Source organism: Mandrillus leucophaeus, unplaced genomic scaffold (assembly GCF_000951045.1).
Source record: "Mandrillus leucophaeus isolate KB7577 unplaced genomic scaffold, Mleu.le_1.0 Scaffold433, whole genome shotgun sequence".
Taxonomy (NCBI): Eukaryota; Metazoa; Chordata; class Mammalia; order Primates; family Cercopithecidae; genus Mandrillus; species Mandrillus leucophaeus.
In genome coordinates this window covers 1,406,311-1,412,814 of record NW_012104621.1, presented here as the reverse complement: position 1 = coordinate 1,412,814, position 6,504 = coordinate 1,406,311, and positions in this window count along the sequence as shown.

Below are 6,504 nucleotides of genomic sequence, written 5' to 3'. Positions count from 1 at the left end.
TTCACAGGTGATATTTTTGGTTTTCCATTTACAATAATGATATAAAATTTTCATTGTATTTATTTATTTACCTATTTATTTATTTTTGAGAGAGGGTCTTATTCTGCTACCTAGGCTGGAGTACAGCGGTGTGATCATGGCTCACTGCAGCCTTGACCTCCTGGACTCAAGCAATCTTCCCACCTTAGCCTCCCAAGTAGCTGGGAACACAGGCACACACCATCATGCTTGGCTCATTAAAAAAAAAATTTTTTTTTGGTAGCGATGAGTTTCTCTATGTTGTCCAGGCTAAAGTTTCATTTAAAGTACTTTTAGTAAAAATGAGTTTATTTGAAAAATAAAAAGCTAAGTAAATAATAGCACAAAAGAATGTCAATACAAGAACATGGTAAAAATCACAAAGGTAGAGTATAAACAATTGGAAAGTTTGAGAACTACTTCGTTAAGCTGGGGGATGAGGTGGACTGGACTTGTAAACAAAGGAGTTTGGAATGTCAGATAGGTAAAGAAAAAGGTAGAACTGTCAGAGGATCTGGATTGCAGTTCCAACTGCCACTCAGCCTGTGTGACACTGGCTTCTCTCTGGGTCTCCATTTCCTTATCTACATAATAACTCTTAACGCTCTGCTTAGCTTTATTATTTAGTGGTTCTATTTCACTTTTTGTTAATGAGATTATAAACAATCATCATAACAGCCAGCACATACGGTCTGTTTTGTGGTAGGCACTGTGCAGGACGCTTTCCATAAGTCATCATTCTTATTCTCACAACAGCCTTAAAAGGTAGGTATTATTATTATTATTTTGAGACAAGGTCTCGCTCTGTCACCCAGAGCACGATCGTGCAGTGGCACGATCTTGGCTCACTGCAACCTCCGCCTCCTGAGTTCAAGTGATGCTCTTGCCTTAATCTCCCAAGTAGCTGGTACTATACAGGCATGGGCCACCATGCTCAGCTAATTTTTATATTTTTTGGTAGAGACGGTATTTCACTATGTTGGTCAGGCTGGTCTTGAACTCCTGACCACAGGTGATCGGCCCACCTCGGCCTCCCAAAGTGCTGGGATTACAGGCATAAGCCACTGCACCTGGCCAAAAGGTAGGTATTATAATGCCTATTCTACATATGCAGACAGTTGAGTCTGGAAGATTTTAAGTAACTTGCCCAAGGTCACATAGAACTTGATTTGAATGAACTTGGATCTAATTCCAGAGCCTGTGTTTTTTTCCCCTAAGCCTTGCTGTATCCTAGTAGTTGATTCCTATTCACCCTTCAAAACTAAGCTCAAGATCATCTCTTCCAGGAGGGCTTCTTTGACCTCCTCTCTCCACCCTGTTTAGACATCTCTTTCCTCAGTGTTCCCTTAATTTTCTAAGTATGTCTTTTGCTGTTGTTGTTATATTTGCCTTTGTGTCCCCAACACCCTGCACAGAATAGGTAGTCAATAAATGATTATGGAAACAGGGAGTGTGAAGGAGGGGGGAAAAGGTGAGAAAGGAGAGGGAAAGAATTACTGAAGAAAATATATTGCTACCTTATTTTATTAAATACTAAGGAAGTAGAATTGAGAGATAGGAGAGGAAGGTGGTTAAGCATATGGCCTCTAGATTCAAGCCACCTACCTTTGCTATTTACTAGGAGAGTGTCTTAGAGAACAGATTTAAAGCCTGTGCTTCAGTTTCTTCCTCTATAAAATAGGGGTATCATAGCACCTACCTTAAAGACTGTTGTAAAGGCTAATGACTTACTATACGTAAAGTGCTTAGAGCAGTGCTTGAGATGTGGTAAGCAAGTACTTTAAATGTTGGCTATTGTTATTTCTGTGAAATAAATAAACGTGAATGTAACACTATTAAATACATATAATGCCTCTTCATTTCCCAACTAATTGACTGATGGCAGGGTCTTTCCAAGGCAGTATAAATACAGACAACTATACACATAGGATGAGCAATGTAATAGCCTTGTCTTTCCAATCCCATGGTAGCAGCATTAAGCACCCCATCTCTCTGCTCAGAACATTTAGAAATACTGATATTAAAATTATCACACTGGGCTGAGTGCAGTGGCTCATGCCTGTAATCCCAACATTTTGGAAAACTGAGGCAAGAGGATGGCTTGAGGCCAGGAGTTTGAGACCAGCCTGGGCAACATAGTGAGATGCCATCTCTACAAAAAAAGTTTTAAAAAATTAGCTGGGCATGGTGGCATGTGCCTGTAGTCCTAACTATTCAGGATGCTGGGGCGGGAGAATCGTTTGAGCCCAGTAGTTAGAGGCTGCAGTGAGCTATGATTGCACTACTGCACTTCAGCCTGTGTGACAGAGCAAGACCTTGTCTCTTAAATAAGTAAATAAATAAATACAATTATCACACTGTATTATATTCTAGATCCAGGTTTAACTTGTTGTCTACGACCCTCAATTAGGCTGTGAGTTCCTTGAAGGAAAAGACTCTCATTTGATTTCTCTCTCTGTCTCCAATTCTTAAAAAAGGGGTTAGTAAGAAATAAATGCTTAATAAATGTTTGCTGAGTGAATATAATAGAAAAGATGTGTACACATGAACAATGAAATAAAAAATATTAGAGGTCCATTCCAAGACGGCCGATTAAGAACAGCTCTGGTCTGTAGCTCCCAGCATGATCAACGCAGAAGATGGGTGATTTCTGCATTTCCAACTGAGGTACCTGGTTCATCTCAACGGGACTGGTTGGACAGTGGATCCAGTCCACGGAGGGTGAGCCAAAGCAGGGCAGGGCATCACCTCACCCCAGAAGCGCGAGGGATTGGGGGATTTCCCTTTCCTAGCCAAGAGAAGCTGTGACAGACTGTACCTGAAAAGTGGTACACTCCTGCTCAAATACTGCGCTTTTCCAACCCTCTTAGCAAATGGCACACCGGGAGATTATATCCTGTGCCCGGCTCAGTGGGTCCCACACCCACGGGGCCTTGCTCACTGCTAGTGCAGCAGTCTGGGATCAACCCGCAAGGCAGCAGCCCGACAGGGGGAGGGGCATCTGTCATTGCTGAGGCTTGAGTAGGTAAATAAAGCAACTGGGAAGCTCGAATTGGGTGGAGCCCACTGCAGCGCTGCTGCAAGGCTTGCTGCCTCTATAGACTCCACCTCTGGCGGCAGGGCATAGCTGAACAAAAGGCAGCAGAAATTACTGTAGACTTAAACATCCCTGTCTGACAGCTCTGAAGAGAGCAGTGGTTCTCCCAGCACGGCATTTGAGCTCTGAGAACGGACAGACTGCCTCCTCAAGTGGGTCCCTGACCCCCATGTAGCCTAACTGGGAAACACCTCCCAGTAGGGGCTGACTGACACCTCATACAGGTGGGTGACCCTCTGGGACAAAGCTTCCAGAGGAAGGATCAGGCAGCAGTATTTTCTGTTCTGCAATATTTGCTGTTCTGCAGTCTCCCCGCTGGTGATACCCAGGCAAACAGGGTCTGGAGTGGACCTCCAGCAAACTCCAACAGACCTGCAGCTGAGGGACCTGACTGTTAAAAGGAAAACTAACAAACAGAAAGGAATAGCATCAACATCAACAAAAGGACATCCACACCAAAACCCCATCTGTAGGTTACCAACATCAAAGACCAAAGGTAGATAAAACCACAAAGATGGGAAGAAACCAGAGCAGAAAGGCTTAAAATTCTAAACACCAGAGCATCTCTTCTCCTCCAAAGGATCACAGCTCTTTGTCAGCAACAGAACAAAGCTAGATGGAGAATGACTTTGACGAGTTGACAGAAGTAGGCTTCAGAAGGTCGGTAATAACAAACTTCTCCGAGCTAAAGGAGGATGTTTGAACCCATTGCAAGGAAGCTAAAAAACTTGAAAAAAGATTAGACGAATGGCTAACTAGAATAAACAGTGTAGAGAAGACCTTAAATGACCTGATGGAACTGGAAACCATGGCACAAGAACTACGTGATGCATGCACAAGCTTCAATAGCTGATTTGATCAAGTAGAAGAAAGGGTATCAGTGGTTGAAGATCAAATTAATGAAATAAAGCTAGAAGAGAAGTTTAGAGAAAAAAGAGTAAAAAGAAATGAACAAAGCCTCCAAGAAATATGGAACTATATGAAAAGACCAAATCTACATTTGATTGGTGTACCTGAAAGTGATGGGAAGAATGAAACCAAGTTGGAAAACACTCTTTGGGATATTATCCAAGAGGACTTCCCCAACCTAGAAAGGCAGGCCAACAGTCAAATTGAGAAAATACAGAGAACACCACAAAGATACTCCTCGAGAAGAGCAACCCCAATACACATAATTGTCAGATTCACCAAAGTTGAAATGAAGGAAAAAATGTTAAGGGCAGCCAGAGAGAAAGGTCGGGTTATCCACAAAGGGAAGCTCATCATGCTAACAGCAGATCTCTTGGCAGAAACTCTACAAGCCAGAAGAGAGTGGGGGCCAATATTCAACATTCTTAAAGAAAAGAATTTTCAACCCAGAATTTCATACTCAGCCAAACTAAGCTTCATAAGTAAAGGAGAAATAAAATCCTTTACAGACAAGCAAATGCTGAGAGCTTTTGTCACCATCAGTTCTGCCTTACAAGAGCTACTGAACGAAGCGCTAAACATGGAAAGGAACAACCAGTACCAGCCACTGCAAAAACATGCCGAATTGTAAAGACCATCGATGCTATGAAGCAACTGCATCAATTAACGGGCAAAATAACCAGCTAACATAATAATGACAGGATCAAATTCACACATAACAATATTAATATTAAATGTAAATGGGCTAAATGCCCCAATAAAAAGACACAGACTGGAAAATTGGATAAAGAGTCAAGACCCATCAGTATGCTGTATTCAGGAGACCCATCCCATGAGCAAAGGCACATATAGGCACAAAATAAAAGGATGGAGGAAGATCTACCAAGCAAATAGAAAAAAAAAAAGAAGCAGGGGTTGCAATCCTAGTCTCTGATAAAACAGACTTTAAACCAACAAAGATCAAAAGAGACAAAGAAGGCCATTACACAATGGTAAAGGGATCAATTCAACCAGAAGAGTTAACTATCCTAAATATATATGCACCCAAAACAGGAGCACCCAGATTCGTAAAGCAAGTCCTTAGAGACCTACAAAGAGACTTAGACTCCCCCACAATAATAATGGGAGACTTTAACACCCACTGTCAATATTAAACAGATCAGCGAGACAGAAGGTTAACAAGGATATCCAGGACTTGAACTCAGCTCTGCACCAAGCAGACCTAATAGACATCTACAGAACTCTCCACCCCAAATCAACAGAATATACATTCTTTTCAGCACCATATTGTACTTATTCCAAAATTGAACACATATGGAAGTAAAGCACTCCTCACCAAATGTAAAAGAGCAGAAATCACAACAAACTGTCTCTCAGACCACAGTGCAATCAAATTAGAACTCAGGATTAAGAAACTCACTCAAAACCACACAACTACATGAAAACTGTATAACTTGCTCCTGAATGACTACCGGGTAAATAACAAAAGGAATGCAGAAATAAAGATATTCTTTGAAACCAGTGAGAACAAAGATACAATGTACTAGAATCTCTGGGACACATTTAAAGCAGTGTGTAGAGGGAAATTTATAGCACTAAATGCCCACAAGCGAAAGCAGGAAAGATCTAAAATGGACACCCTAACATCACAATGAAAATAACTAGAGATGCAAGAGTAAACAAATTCAAAAGCTAGCAGAAGGCAAGAAATAACTAAGATTAGGGCAGAACTGAAGGAGATAGAGACACAAACACAAAAAAACCCTTCAAAAAATCAATGAATCCAGGAGCTCGTTTTTTGAAAAGGTCAACAAAATTGATAGACCGCTAGCAAGACTAATAAAGAAGAAAGGAGAGAAGAATCAAATAGACACAATAAAAAATGATAAAGGGGATATCATCACTGATCCTACAGAAATACAAACTATCATCAGAGAATACTATAAACACCTCTACACAAATAAACTAGAAAATCTAGATGAAATGGATGAATTCCTGGACACATACACCCTCCCAAGACTAAACCAGGAAGAAGTGGAATCTCTGAATAGACATAATAGGCTCTAAAATTGAGGCAATAATTAATAGCCTACCAACAAAAAAAAGTCCAGCAGGTGGACTCACAGTCAAGTTCTACCAGAGGTACAAAGAGGAGCTAGTACCATTCCTTCTGAAACTATTCCAATCAATAGAAAAAGAGGGAATCCTCCCTAACTCATTTTATGAGGCCAGCATCATCCTGATACCAAAGCCTGGCAGAGACACAACAAAAAAAGAGAATTTTAGGCCAATATCCCTGATGAACATCAATGCGAAAATCCTCAATAAAATACTGGCAAACCGAATCCAGCAGCACATCAAAAAGCTTATCCACCACAATCACATTGGTTTCATCCCTGGGATGCAAGGCTGGTTCAACATACACAAATCAATAAACATAATCCATCACATAAACAGAACCAACGACAAAAACCACATGA